This window comes from Schistocerca americana, chromosome 4 (genome assembly GCF_021461395.2).
Source record: "Schistocerca americana isolate TAMUIC-IGC-003095 chromosome 4, iqSchAmer2.1, whole genome shotgun sequence".
Classification (NCBI taxonomy): Eukaryota; Metazoa; Arthropoda; class Insecta; order Orthoptera; family Acrididae; genus Schistocerca; species Schistocerca americana.
In genome coordinates this window covers 737091113-737105777 of record NC_060122.1, presented here as the reverse complement: position 1 = coordinate 737105777, position 14665 = coordinate 737091113, and the positions used below count along the sequence as shown (strand labels likewise).

At 41.8% G+C, this 14665-nt stretch overlaps 1 protein-coding gene across 1 annotated transcript in view; it reads left to right on the top strand.

The window, feature by feature from the left end:
- The window catches only part of LOC124613765 (pyrimidine-specific ribonucleoside hydrolase RihA-like), a 69968-nt gene that overhangs the window by 19611 nt on the left and 35692 nt on the right, over nt 1-14665 (top strand). The gene's annotated exons all lie outside the window — the stretch shown is intronic.

Sequence of the window (14665 nt, the reverse complement as noted above, 5' to 3'; positions counted from 1 at the left end):
CTTGCCCAGGATAGAGTAGTGTGGAGAGCTGCATCGAATCACTCTTCATACTGAAGATCACAACAATGATGATGATGATGATGATGACTACAACAACAACAGAATCTGATTACATCAAAGAAGTGGAGAAATTATGTTAAAGTTGCCAGCATATCTTTAATATTTAACTTAAATTTAACCAATTATCAGTGAACTGCACAACGAAGTCACATGTAAAAAAAAAAAAAGGGGTTGACTTTGGAGAGGAGCATCATGTTTGGCCTGAAGAAACAGGAAAATGAGTTGCTCATCAGATGTGTTATGAGAAAGATGTGTTCTGCAATTTCTATGTATGTTAGGTTGGTTGGTTGGTTTGTTTGGGGAAGGAGACCAGACAGTGAGGTCATCGGTCTCATCGGATTAGGGAAGGACGGGGAAGGAAGTCGGCCATGCCCTCTGAAAGGAACCATCCCAGCATTTGCCTGGAGCGATTTAGGGAAATCATGGAAAACCTAAATCGGGAAGGCCGGATGCGGGATTGAACCGTCGTCCTCCCGAATGCGAGTCCAGTGTCTAATCACTGCGCCACCTCGCTCGGTTTCTATGTATGTTAATTTGTTGCATAATTTTAGTGCCCATGTTGAAACTTTAATGTGTTTGATCCACAAGTGGTGTAAGAAGTAAAACACAGTGAGGAAGATTGCTGAAATTAGTTGCCTATTCTTAATTTCTTACAATTAACATGATAAAAGCCATTAGGGAAATTTCTGCAAAGCTGCAATTGCAAATCTGGGGATACTAATTGCACAGTTTTGACTCCTATGAGATCTTCAAGAACAAAGCTAAGTATGTTGTGCTCCCTTATTTTCTTGGGATAGAAATGGAGTCCATAGTGCTGAACCCATGTCAGGCATGATGACACATGCAAATTTCAGTGAGACTTTCAGGGGAAGTCACAATTATCCTCTGTAGACTCAGATGGATACAATTCATGACTCACATGTCTTCTTCCCCAAACGTAGCGTGTGCTGTCAAATGAATACTTTGTAATGAATATGTATGTCAACAATATCAAATATACACTCCTGGAAATTGAAATAAGAACGCCGTGAATTCATTGTCCCAGGAAGGGGAAACTTTATTGACACATTCCTGGGGTCAGATACATCACATGATCACACTGACAGAACCACAGGCACATAGACACAGGCAACAGAGCATGCACAATGTCGGCACTAGTACCGTGTATATCCACCTTTCGCAGTAATGCAGGCTGCTATTCTCCCATGGAGACGATCGTAGAGATGCTGGATGTAGTCCTGTGGAACGGTTTGCCATGCCATTTCCACCTGGCGCCTCAGTTGGACCAGCGTTCGTGCTGGACGTGCAGACCGCGTGAGACGACGCTTCATCCAGTCCCAAACATGCTCAATGGGGGACAGATCCGGAGATCTTGCTGGCCAGGGTAGTTGTCTTACACCTTCTAGAGCACATTGGGTGGCACGGGATACATGCGGACGTGCATTGTCCTGTTGGAACAGCAAGTTCCCTTGCCGGTCTAGGAATGGTAGAACGATGGGTTCGATGACGGTTTGGATGTACCGTGCACTATTCAGTGTACCCTCGACGATCACCAGTGGTGTACGGCCAGTGTAGGAGATCGCTCCCCACACCATGATGCCGGGTGTTGGCCCTGTGTGCCTCGGTCGTATGTAGTCCTGATTGTGGCGTTCACCTGCACGGCGCCAAACACGCATACGACCATCATTGGCACCAAGGCAGAAGCGACTCTCATCGCTGAAGACGACACGTCTCCATTCGTCCCTCCATTCACGACTGTCGCGACACCACTGGAGGCGGGCTGCACGATGTTGGGGCGTGAGCAGAAGACGGCCTAACGGTGTGCGGGACCGTAGCCCAGCTTCATGGAGACGGTTGCGAATGGTCCTCGCCGATACCCCAGGAGCAACAGTGTCCCTAATTTGCTGGGAAGTGGCGGTGCGGTCCCCTACGGCACTGCGTAAGATCCTACGGTCTTGGCATGCATCCGTGCGTTGCTGCGGTCCGGTCCCAGGTCGACGGGCACGTGCACCTTCCGCCGACCACTGGCGACAACATCGATGTACTGTGGAGACCTCACGCCCCACGTGTTGAGCAATTCGGCGGTCCGTCCACCCGGCCTCCCGCATGCCCACTATACGCCCTCGCTCAAAGTCCGTCAACTGCACATACGGTTCACGTCCACGCTGTCGCGGCATGCTACCAGTGTTAAAGACTGCGATGGAGCTCCGTATGCCACGGCAAACTGGCTGACACTGACGGCGGCGGTGCACAAATGCTGCGCAGCTAGCGCCATTCGACGGCCAACACCGCGGTTCCTGGTGTGTCCGCTGTGCCGTGCGTGTGATCATTGCTTGTACAGCCCTCTCGCAGTGTCTGGAGCAAGTATGGTGGGTCTGACACACCGGTGTCAATGTGTTCTTTTTTCCATTTCCAGGAGTGTATGTTGCTGTTACAGACTTCAGTCTGAAGGCAGGTTTGATGCAGCTCTTTGCGTTAGTCTATCCTGAGCCAATCCCTTCATCTCTGAATAACTACTGCAACTTACATCCATTTGAATCTGCTTACTGTATTTGTCTCTTTGTCTCCCTTTACAGTTTTTAACTCCACATGTCCTCCAGTACTAAACTGATGATTCCTTGATGTCTCAGAATGTGCCCTATCAACCAATACTTTCGTTTGGTCAGTTTATGACACAAATTTATTTTCTTCCCAGTTTCAGTTCTCCTTTATTAGTTAGACAACCTACCCATTTAATGTTCAGCATTCTCCTGTAACAGCACATTTCAAAAACTTATATTCTTTTCCCGTCTCAACTACACGTCATCCATATTTCATTTCTGAATAAGGCTGCAGTCCAGAAATATACATTCAGAAATGACTTCTTAAATGTTAAATTTATATTGTATGTTAACAAACTCAGCCTTCTTGGTAATTTTTGCTTATTATCACCAGTCTAAATTTTCTATCCTCTCAATTTCAGCCATTACCAGTTATTTTTCTGCCCCAACTCTGCATGTACTGCCAAAACTCATTTACTGTTTTTACTGTCTCATTTTGTAATCTAATTCTCTCAGCATCAGGAAATTTAATTCAACTACACTGTATTTGCTCATTGTATAGGTTGAATAGCATCAGGAACAAGATAAACTACCTTTTCAACCACTGCTTAACTTTCTTCATGTTCTTCAGTTTTTATACCTGCAGTCTGGATGCTGCACAAGCTGCAGGTTGCCTTTTGCTCCATTTATTTTGTCCCTGTTACCTGCAGGATTTCAGAAAGTGTAGTACAACCAACAATGTCAAAAGCGTTCTCTATATCTACAAATGTTATAAATGTGGAGTTACCTTTCTTTAAACTAACGTCTAAGATAAATCTTAGAGTCAGTATTGTCTTGTGGGTTCCTACATTTCCCTAGAACCCAAAATGATCTTTCCTGAGGTCAGCATCTACCAGTTTTTCCATCCTTCCATAAATAATTTGTGTCAATATTTTGCAAGCATAATTTATTAAACTGATAGTTCAATGGTATTCATACCTGTCAGCACTGGAATTGGAATTATTACACTCTTCTTGAAATCCGAGGGAATTTCACCTCGTCTCATGTAACTTGTATACCAAGTAGAATAGTTTTATCATGGCTTGCTCTCTCAAGGATCTCAATAATTCTCAAGGAATGTCATTTACTCCAGGGGCTTTGTTTCCACTTAGGTGTTTCAGTGGTACACAGGTACAAAATTTATTCATTACTTTTACAATCCTAGTTCCGACCTAGTACACAGACACAGCCAGGGTATATTTATATTTCATTAAATGTGTTAACACCTCACAGAATACAGAAATTAGTAGTTAACATAAGGAATGCTTGAAACACACATGGCGGAATCAACCTAAATCACTACATGCTGTATTGCACTACTAGATAGGAAACTGATTCTTAGTGCGCCTGTAAGCAATTGTAGTGTTATTCTGGGAAAGCCCACTTCCCACACCACAAGCACTGCTCACTCTCCAAATGGCAGACTGATTATAACTGTCACTGAAGGAACCAACACATTCAAAATGGCTCTGAGCGCTGTGGGACATAACATCTGAGGTCATCAGTCCCCTAGAACTTAGAACTACTTAAACCTAACTAAACTAAGGACATCACACACATCCATGCCTGAAGCAGGATTCAAACCTGCGACCATAGTGGTCACGCGGTTCCGGACTGAAGCGTCTAAAACCGCTTGGCCACAACGGCTGGCTCCAACACATTCAAGTTACAAGTTACACCTGCCCAGTTGGGCTATTGGTGAGTCACAGCTGCCGCATGGGATGGTTGGGATGGAATGTTCAGAAGGAACAAAGACACTACAGGTGCATAAGTAACATCCAATGTTTTGTGGCTGCAGAGTGTAGTGGCTGCAATGGAATGTTCTGAAGGAACAACAGCGTTGGAAGAACACAATCGCTGACCACAATCGCCCACCCCTAATACAAATTACTTGGAGAGCAATTCTATTTGCTACTTTGTGTGAGGCAGAAGGGACGTATTCAGCCTTACTCATGTATTCATAATAGAAATAGACCACTACTTTTGAACACTAAGCAGAACTTTTATTATTGAAACACAGAGATGTCAAACACTTAAAATTTTCCATTCAATAAAAACTTAAATTTTGACAGTCACATAATATTAGTAGTGTGTGTAGTATAGTGTGAATAAACTTATTTAATCAACAGTGCAAGAGACTGTGATGATTTAATGACAAGAGATTCTACAAAATTTGAAGAATATTTTACAGTATGAATAATACTCTTAACTACTTTGTCTACCAAGAGTGAGAGAACTATAGTTTTTTTAAATGAATGAGGTCCTGTCTTATCTTTCCAGTCTCCCACCACCTCCCAAAGTCCCACAGTCTGGCCACAGAGGAGCATTCCCCTTGTAACTCAGTACCATCCGGGACTGGAGCTACTGAATTACATTCTCCGCCAGGGTTTTGATTACCCTGGAATGAGAAATGTTCTGCCCACTATCCTTCCCACCCCTTCTACCGTGGTATTCCGCTATCCTCTGAACCTACACAATATAGTCATCCATCCTTACATTACCCCTGCTCCCAATCCCTTACCTCATGGCTCATACCCCTGTAATAGATCTAAATGCAAGACCTGTCCCATACATCCTTCTACCACCACCTACTCCAGTCCAGTCACTAACATCACCTTCCCATCAAAGGCACCTATCCCACCAAAGGCAGGGCTACCTGTGAAACCAGTCATGTGATTCACAAGCTAAGCTGCAACCTCTGTGCTGCATTCTATGTAGGCATGACAATGAACAAGCTGTCTGTCCGCATGAATGGCCACCAACAAACTGTGGCTAAGAAACAAGTGGACCACCCTGTTGCCGAACACGCTGCCAAACATGATATCCCTCATCTTAATGACTGCTTCACAGCCTGTGCCATATGGATCCTTCCCACCAACACCAGCTTTTCTGAATGTGGGAACTTTCCCTGCAATACATCCTATCTTCCCGTAAGCCTCCTGGCCTCAAACTTCATTAGTCACTGTCCTCACCCATCCAGCTCCCTCCCTGTTCCCATTCCAGCACTATACAGCCATCATTTCACTGCCACACCCAGTCTTTTAATTTCTTTTATTTCTTTTTTTTCCGCTACTTACCCCCTCCCCCCTCCACACCTTCTCTCCTGCCCTCCGTCTAAACTGCAGCACTTGACTGTCCGCCACTCCCACCATACTATCCCTCCCCCTCCCTGCCCCAGCCTCCTCCTTACCCCAATCCAGTCGCCACCCCCATCATGCACTGGTGCTGCTGTTTGCAGTGTGGTCTCAGCTCTCTGAGACTGCAGATGTGTGTGCAAGTTGCGTTTATGTGAGTGTATGTGTGCTTGTGTGTATCTACTGCTGACAAAGGTCTTAATGGCCGAAAGCTTTAACTGTGTGAATCTTTTTATTGTGCCTATCGCGACTCAGCATCTCCGCTATATGGTGAGTAGCAACTTTCCTTCTCTGGTATTGTTACATTCCATCCTGGATTTTCCATTGTTTGATTCATATAGAGGGAAATACATTCATAAAATGCAATACCAGCCCGCTAGGTACTGTAATACTGCATTATTGTGTTAAAACATGGGCCATTACTTTTTCTTGTGTACATTAATGATCTCTCATCAGTTACACTGTCAGAAGCAGAGTTCGTTTTGTTTGCAGATGACACAAGTATTGTAATAAATAGTATGTTGAATGTAGTTCTAGAAAGATCTGCTAATGATATTTTCATGGATATTAATAAATGGTTTAAAGCCAACTCACTGACATTAAACTTCAAAAAGACTCACTATATGCAATTCAGAACCTGTAAGAGGTTTCCACCCAGCATAAGCATAAAGTATGAAGAAGAGCAGATAGAAGAGGTTGACAGTCTTAAATTCCTGGGATTGCAACTTGATAATAAATTCAGTTGGGAGGAGCACACCACAGAACTGCAGAAACGCCTTAACAAATCTGTATTTACAATTCGAGTGTTAGCTGACATAGGCAACATAAAAATGAAAAAGCTTGCATATTTTGCCTACTTTCATTCCATAATGTCATATGGTATAATACAGGGTGATTCAAGAAGAATACCACAACTTAAGGAATTTAAAACTCTGCAAAGACAAAAGGCAGAGCTAAGCACTATCTGTCGGCGAATTAAGGGAGCTATAAAGTTTCATTTAGTTGTACATTTGTTCGCTTGAGGCACTGTTGACTAGGCGTCAGCGTCAGTTGATGCTAAGATGGCGACCGCTCAACAGAAAGCTTTTTGTGTTATTGAGTACGGCAGAAGTGAATCGACGACAGTTGTTCAGCGTGCATTTCGAACGAAGTATGGTGTTAAACCTCCGGTTAGGTGGTGTATTAAACGTTGGTATAAACAGTTTACAGAGAATGGGTGTTTGTGCAAAGGGAAAAGTTCTGGACGGCCGAGACAGAGCACTTTATCACTGGCCTCCAAGAAGCCCTGATCTTACCCCCTGCGATTTTTTCTTATGGGGGTATGTTAAGGATATGGTGTTTCGGCCACCTCTCCCAGCCACCATTGATGATTTGAAATGAGAAATAACAGCAGCTATCCAAACTGTTACGCCTGATATGCTACAGAGAGTGTGGAACGAGTTGGAGTATTGGGTTGATATTGCTCGTGTGTCTGGAAGGGACCATATTGAACATCTCTGAACTTGTTTTTGAGTGAAAAAAAAACCTTTTTAAATACTCTTTGTAATGATGTATAACAGAAGGTTATATTATGTTTCTTTCATTAAATACACATTTTTAAAGTTGTGGTATTTTTTTTGAATCACCCTGTATTTTGGGGTAACTCTTCAAGTCAAACAAAAGTTTTCAGAGTCCAAAAGCATGTAATACATATTATTTGTGGAATAAATTCACAGACGTCCTGTAGAAACCTCTTCAAAGAACTGGGTATACTAACTACTGCCTCACAGTATATTTACTCCTTAATGAAATTTGTCCTAAATAATATATCTCTTTCTCCAACAAACAGCTCAGTTCATACATACAATACCAGGAACAAAAATGATCTGCACAAGGACTTAAAAGCACTTACTTTAGTTCAAAAAGGGGTCCACTACTCAGGAACAATCATCTTCAATAATTTGCCAGCAAACAAAAAATTTAGCTACAAATAAAGATCAGTTTAAAAGGAGCCTGAAAGACTTACTAGTGGCCAACTCCTTCTACTCCAATGACAAATTTTTTAATAGAAACAAGTGATGTATTGTATATACTCATACTATTAGTATCGTTATTTCAGATTTAAAAAAATGATGTATGGTATATACTCATACTATTAGTATTGTTATTTCAGCTTTTTTTTCTTTTTTTTTTTAAACCAACTGACATGTTTCACATCCACGAGGATCTCCTCAGCACGGATCTATGAAACAAGAAACTAATCTAATCAATCTCTAATCATGACATTAGCTTGGATAATCTTAAGTTCTGCATCTAGATATCCACTTAAAACATGGACACATTCTCTGCATTCTGATAATGAACAACATATGACTACACAGATTATCTTTTCATATATGACCTCACAATGCATTAAAAAGGTACCCTACCAATGACAAGAATTTTATAGCTTACAGCCAAAGCCTTCTTTGGAAAAGGAAACCCCCCCCCCACACACACACACATTCATTCGCACAAGAAAGTATACCTCATGCACACATGACCACTATCTCCAGTAGCTCAGATCGGAATGCTGATCACGGTACGATAGACACGGAAGGCACTATCGGCACAATATCTGATTGCATGAAAACCAAATGTGAACTGATGTCGAAAAAGTCAGTGTGGGGTCAGCATGCGAGTCCATTAATTAAGGCTCTGATGGTGGCCATTATTGAGTCCCAGTAACTGTATTTTGTGATGCGACATTTGTGCTCCTTACTGCTCCATATTCCACACAGTTTTTAGATGAAGCCAATGGCTGCACTACACTGCAGTCAATGTTGATGAATTAATAGCCACAGAGTCAAGAGGAACTATCCATTGTTAATTTGCTATAGCATGGAAAACAACAATATTTCATAAATAATGGGGCATTCTCTGTTTTGGGGGCACCATTGTGGAAGTACACCTCTGCACAGTAGAAAGTGGCATGTAAGTAACACATAAACACCAATGTGTCTAAATAAACATTTATTAACGTCATACAATCCACCACATAACATCACTTGATGCGAACTGGCATCCAGGGTGCAGAGGATCCATGCCCACGCTAAGCAGCACTAGTCAGCAATTCCCTTTGTCTCAATGTCTCCATAATTGTAAAAAATTGCTACTTGATCTCTTTGGAAGTCTTTGTGGTCACAACACACCACATAGATAAATCCATGGATGCCTTCAAAATAGAGATTTATCAATTGACAATTATTTTGTGTCCTCTTGCTTTGTTGTCTTAACCGCAGATCATTTTTTACTGTGAGGTGGGTTGAAATCAACATTATCAGAAAGCTTTTCACAGTTGTTTTCAAGTTTCAGTACATCTTTTGCAAACAGATGTAGTGGTGTATCAGTCTTTCCTGTCACTTCAAATCCTTTTGAAAGTTTATTTTCACTCCACAGAATAGGGTATTGATGTTCTTGACCTTTGTGCAATGTCAATGATATGCTCCCAGCTCCAACCATCCTGTAACTCATAGGCCCAGCACTGGTCGTACCTTTCCATTTAACTCAGGCAGTACAACCATTATTGGATTCACAGAATAGTTCAGAGCTGCACGACAACTGAAACTCCCACCATTCCAACCTGATGAAGTGCCATTGTGTTTCACAATGGCTGAGTGTACATTCACTTCACTAGGCACTTCCAATGACATTTCAAAATTTGTGTGTTAATCCAGAATCTCGAGGAACATGCAGAACTAATAAGTGATATTATCCTTTCCCCTTCACCACACAACAAGTGCGATGAAGCAAAAACAGCATTATTACAATGACTTGCCCCCACTTCTGAACAACAGGTGTGGCAAGTCATTTATGAGGAACAGCTCACCAAGAAAATGCCTTCACAATTCTGGAGTCATCTACATTTGCTAGTCAATCTCACACTAACACTAGACTCAACCCTTTGGACATTATGGATTGTGGAACTTCCATCCCAGCTACAGCTCACAATTACTGTGGTGCACGAGTTAGAGCCACTCAGAAGGAAGTTGGTACTAGCATACAGATTATATTCAGTGGCTCAACACAGGCAGAACATTAATTTTGGCACTCCTGCCTCCTCTGCTCAGTCAGTTGGCACATGCTCCAAAAAATCAGGCTGCTTCCTGACCTCATGCTAAGCTAATGTTGTGAACTCCCTGCCAAGTCACCAGGCATCCAATCCATGACACAGCTGGTCACTGAGTGATTTATTTGGTTGGACGTTAGACACAACTGCTGCGACTGGATGAGCATGTGCCTCAACTGTCAATGAAGCAAGATGGGCTGAAACACACAGGCATCACTTGGCAGTTTCGAAATACAACATGGGTGCTTCTGTGACTTATACCTAGACCTTGCAGGACCTCTACCACAGTCAGAGGGCTACAGATATCTCCTACCCATGACTGACAGACTTTCACACTGTGTAGAAGCTGTTCCTAACTTCTGTAGCACCTCTCACCATCATACCATGGCACCGCACAATGAAGACAGCTCTTATGTGCCTCAGGGGCACATGGATGGAAGCTCTCCTATGTGTTCTCCTTGTCCCAACCCACTGGATCTTCCCTTGATAGTGCAACATGTGAAGAATCACACTAGAAATTCAATGGTACCTCATCTGTTTGCACAGCCCCCAAACTATTCACACAAAAGAGACTGCTGAAGTGCACACACATCATGCTATGTGATGATACAGTATGAACAGCATTATGACCATCCTACAACAGCCCATTCCAAGTGGCCAGACTGGGACCTCACATGTTTGATACTGAGGTCAACAGAAGCACCAAGGCAGTCTCAATCAACACACTGAAACTAGCATGGACTCTTATCAGCAAAGACAACATGAATAACCTACAGAATCATGACGACCTGGACGTCCCTCATCTGAGTAAATCATGTCCTGTGCAACTAGAAATAATCATGACTGATGTAAGAGACTTTCATCTGGAAGAAACAGCAGTCAATTTGGTCAACAGTAACCTACACTTACAAGCAAAACACACAGCTCCATAGATCACATCAAAGGCAATCGCTACCACCTCCTTCGGACCATCCGCATGCCAGTGATGATGGATTTCAAAGCAGTGTTGTCACAACTCTCGCTTGTCAGCAACCTATCAGCCTGCCCCTTAATACCATGACCAGTTTGTCTCGCCTGAACACACTCCTGAATCACACCACATCAGCCAACAATTCAGTGCTGCTCTCAAAGTGGAAGAGCCACTCCCTCTTCCCACTACGGTTAGCCATATCACCATCCTCTTGGGTTTGATCTGTACCAGATGTTCACCATCCGTGCACTACAGCAAGCGCCAATGATCATCAGCTTGCATACCTCACAGACAATGGTTTTCCAGCCTCCAGTGCTTTTCACTCCAGGGGGAGGGGGAAGGGTTCTGTGGGGAAGTCAAGACAAAGAGAATCACTGACTAGCACTGTGAAGTGGAGGTGAGGATTCTCTGCAGCCTGGACGCTAGTTCATACAAAGCAATGTTAGATGGTGGATGCCTCCTGTTTTGTCAAAGTTAACAAATGTTTATTAAGACATATCAGTTTTTGTGTGTTACTTACACATCACATTGTAGTGTACGGAGGTATACGAGGTATACTTCCAGGCAATAATGCTTAGTTTTTCACCAGAAACCTCTTCAGTTATTGTTATTAGGATATTGTACTATCTCTCAGTCATTCACGACAATGAATAGAACCATATTTTTATTTTACTGAAAATTAATCATAAATGTACGAGGGTTGGAACTATAATAGTGACAACTATCTATTTACAGCTCATACAAAATATATATGTGTTTCAAAGTTTTATTTACCTTCAAAGTAGTCACCAACATTGTGTATAGCCTGTTGCCAGTGATGTAGAAGTCATAGGATACTCTTAGCAGTGCCAGTTGTGTTGACAGTTCGAGCGGCGCGGTCTATTGCCCGATGAATTTGTAGCAGTTCTGGAGCGAATGCCGTGAAGTGTTTCCTTCAGTTTAGAAATCAAGTTGAACTCATGAGGACTTAAGTCAGGGGAGTGCAGTAGGCAGTATAGCACTTAGCAGCCCCATCAGTCAAACAAATCAGTAACAGCTTGCACTGTACGTGCTTGAGCATTGTCCAACAAAATGATGGTCAGGTGCTGCAGAAAGTGTCATCACTTCTGTCTCTATGCTGTTCATTTTTGGAACACAACCTACAACCAGCTTAGAGACAGAAGTGATGACAATTTCTGCAGGACCTGACCATCATTTTGCAGGACAATGCTCAAGCACGTACAGTGCAAGCTGTTACTGATTTGTTTGACTGATGGGGATGCTAAGTGCTATACCACCTACTTCACTCCCCTCACTTAAGCCCTCGTGAGTTCAACTCAATTTCTAAACTGAAGGAAACACTTCATGGCATTCGCTTCAGAACTGCTAATAATTCATCGGGCAGTAGACCGTGCTATTTGAACTGTCAACACAACTGGCATTGCTAAGAGTATCCTACAACTTCCACATCACTGGCAATGGGTTATACACGATGCTGGTAACTACTTTGAAGGTTAGTAAAACTTTGAAACATGTATCTATTTTTTATGAGCTGTAAATAAATAGTTGCCACTATTAAAGTTCCAATCCTTGTAGTAAGTTAAAATATATAAAAAGTTTGAAAGACTGCATCTCTGTAAGTGATATCACCCCACACATGTTGCATAGTGTCAACTGCATGGTTTGTCAGCATACATAGCAGCTTAAGGAGGTAATACCTGTATACAAATAAAAGTTACAAATTTTAAATGCTAAGCTTTTTAAAGAGATGTGGATAATTCTAAATTTTCATCACATACTTTTACGGACTGTAGTGGAGACCAAGCAACTCTTTAAATAAGAACTCATACCTGAAAGCATTCCATTTCTGTATTACAAGATCATGTAAAATAAAGTGGTCGAAATAATATACAGATCATTTTTTTCTCCAAAAATTTAGACGTCATATATATGAAGATGGTATATGTTCTTTCGGACATGTCTGAAAGAACAGATACCATTGTTGACCATGCAGCTCGTTCATATATAAGGCTCACCAGCCATTTGACCATCTTCTTCTATGCAGATGCACAAACAGTGCCCGAACTCTTACAGGAATCGGCAGTAAGGCTACGAGTAATGAGTACAATGGGCAGGGGCACTATGCATATAGTGCAGGACAATAAGTTGCGAATGTGGGTCTCACGGGAGGCATGCCAGAGATAAGTCCCTGCAGTTGCACTATCCTCTGTGTCCTCGGTGGCTCAGATGGATAGAGCATCTGCCATGTAAGCAGGAGATCCCGTCTTCGAGTCCCGGTCAGGGCACACATTTTCAACTGTCCCCGCTGATTTATATCAATGCCTGTATGCTGACAGGGGTATTCATTTCATTGTAATTTCAATTTAGACTTTGTCTTCCTTCCTTTACTATTATTGGAACCCAGGGTGATATAATCTTCACAGCAAAGATTTCCTTAAGACATAAAAAAGGAAGTACATACCTCTAAATTTCTCACACTATTGGATCTGATTCTTTTTTGCCACTTTCTATGATGTAAATAATGTATTAAATTACTTATGCACTTCTCTTTGTGAGGACTAAATGTGGAAACACGTGCCCTGTGTTTCACTTTTATCACACTGAACAGCACACCAAAGGTCACACACCACTGCCTGCCACTGGTGATTTAACTATCATTGAAGCTGGATCGTAGTCTGTGAAGCATACAAGAGTAGGTTACAGAAGTTCCTTTTCTTCACTAATGACTCATTCCCTTTCCCGATATGTTTTTTCATAATGAGAACTACATAACACAATATACATCTACATATATTCTCTGCAAGTGCATAGCAAAGGGTACTTGCATGATACCACACATTAGGATTTCTTCCCCATCCAGCTGCAAATGGAGTGTGGGGAGAATGACTGTTTAAATGCCTCTGTGCATACTGTAATTAGTCTAATCTTGTCTTAGCAATCCTTACATAAATGATATAAGCAGGTTGAACAACATCTCTAGATTCTTCACTTAATACTGTTTTTCAAAACTTTGTAAGTAGGTTTTGGTGGGATAACTGGCACCTATCTTTAAGCAACAGTCAATTCTGGTTTTTCAGCATATGTGTTTAAAATCAATGACTTCCATGTCACCATAGCTGTTCATGACCATCCACTCTTCTTGATGCTGACTGTAAAAGAATGTTATGCTGGTATTCAGTAACCATATCTATGAAGCTTACTTCTGTACATCATTTCATTACTATTCAGAAGATATCTCTCAATTTCCAGATATATGATTCTTGAGTCCAGAGAGGGAAATAGATTTTCTCATGAGTTGCTAGATCTGAAGCTCTAACACAAGGTACATCATGAATGTTGTGTGTGTTCATAATTCAAAAACCTTATAAATCATGGAACAAATGGTGTCTTCACACATGAAACACCTACATTAAACCTGCTTGCCTGAAAAAGTGAAACAAATACTTGAGTGGAATATGACATAATTGTTACTTTGGAGAATGCTGTAATAAAAAAATTATTTATTTCTTTTCTCTTTTGCTGAACCAGATGAAAAGTGTATGTGCTACCACGTTACAAGGTTCCTTATGCTGTGGCACACTGATCTGAGGATGGCTCTAGTGACAGCTGGCTCAAATGGCTCTGAGCACTATGGGACTCAACTACTGTGGTCATAAGTCCCCTAGAACTTAGAACTACTTAAACCTAACTGACCTAAGGACATCACACACATCCATGCCCGAGGCAGGATTTGTGACAGCTGAAACCAATAATTCCAAAAGTAAAACTATTAATCATTGTCTAGTTAAATAAATGAATAAAAAATAATCAAAATATATTTTTCATTTAGAGTTCT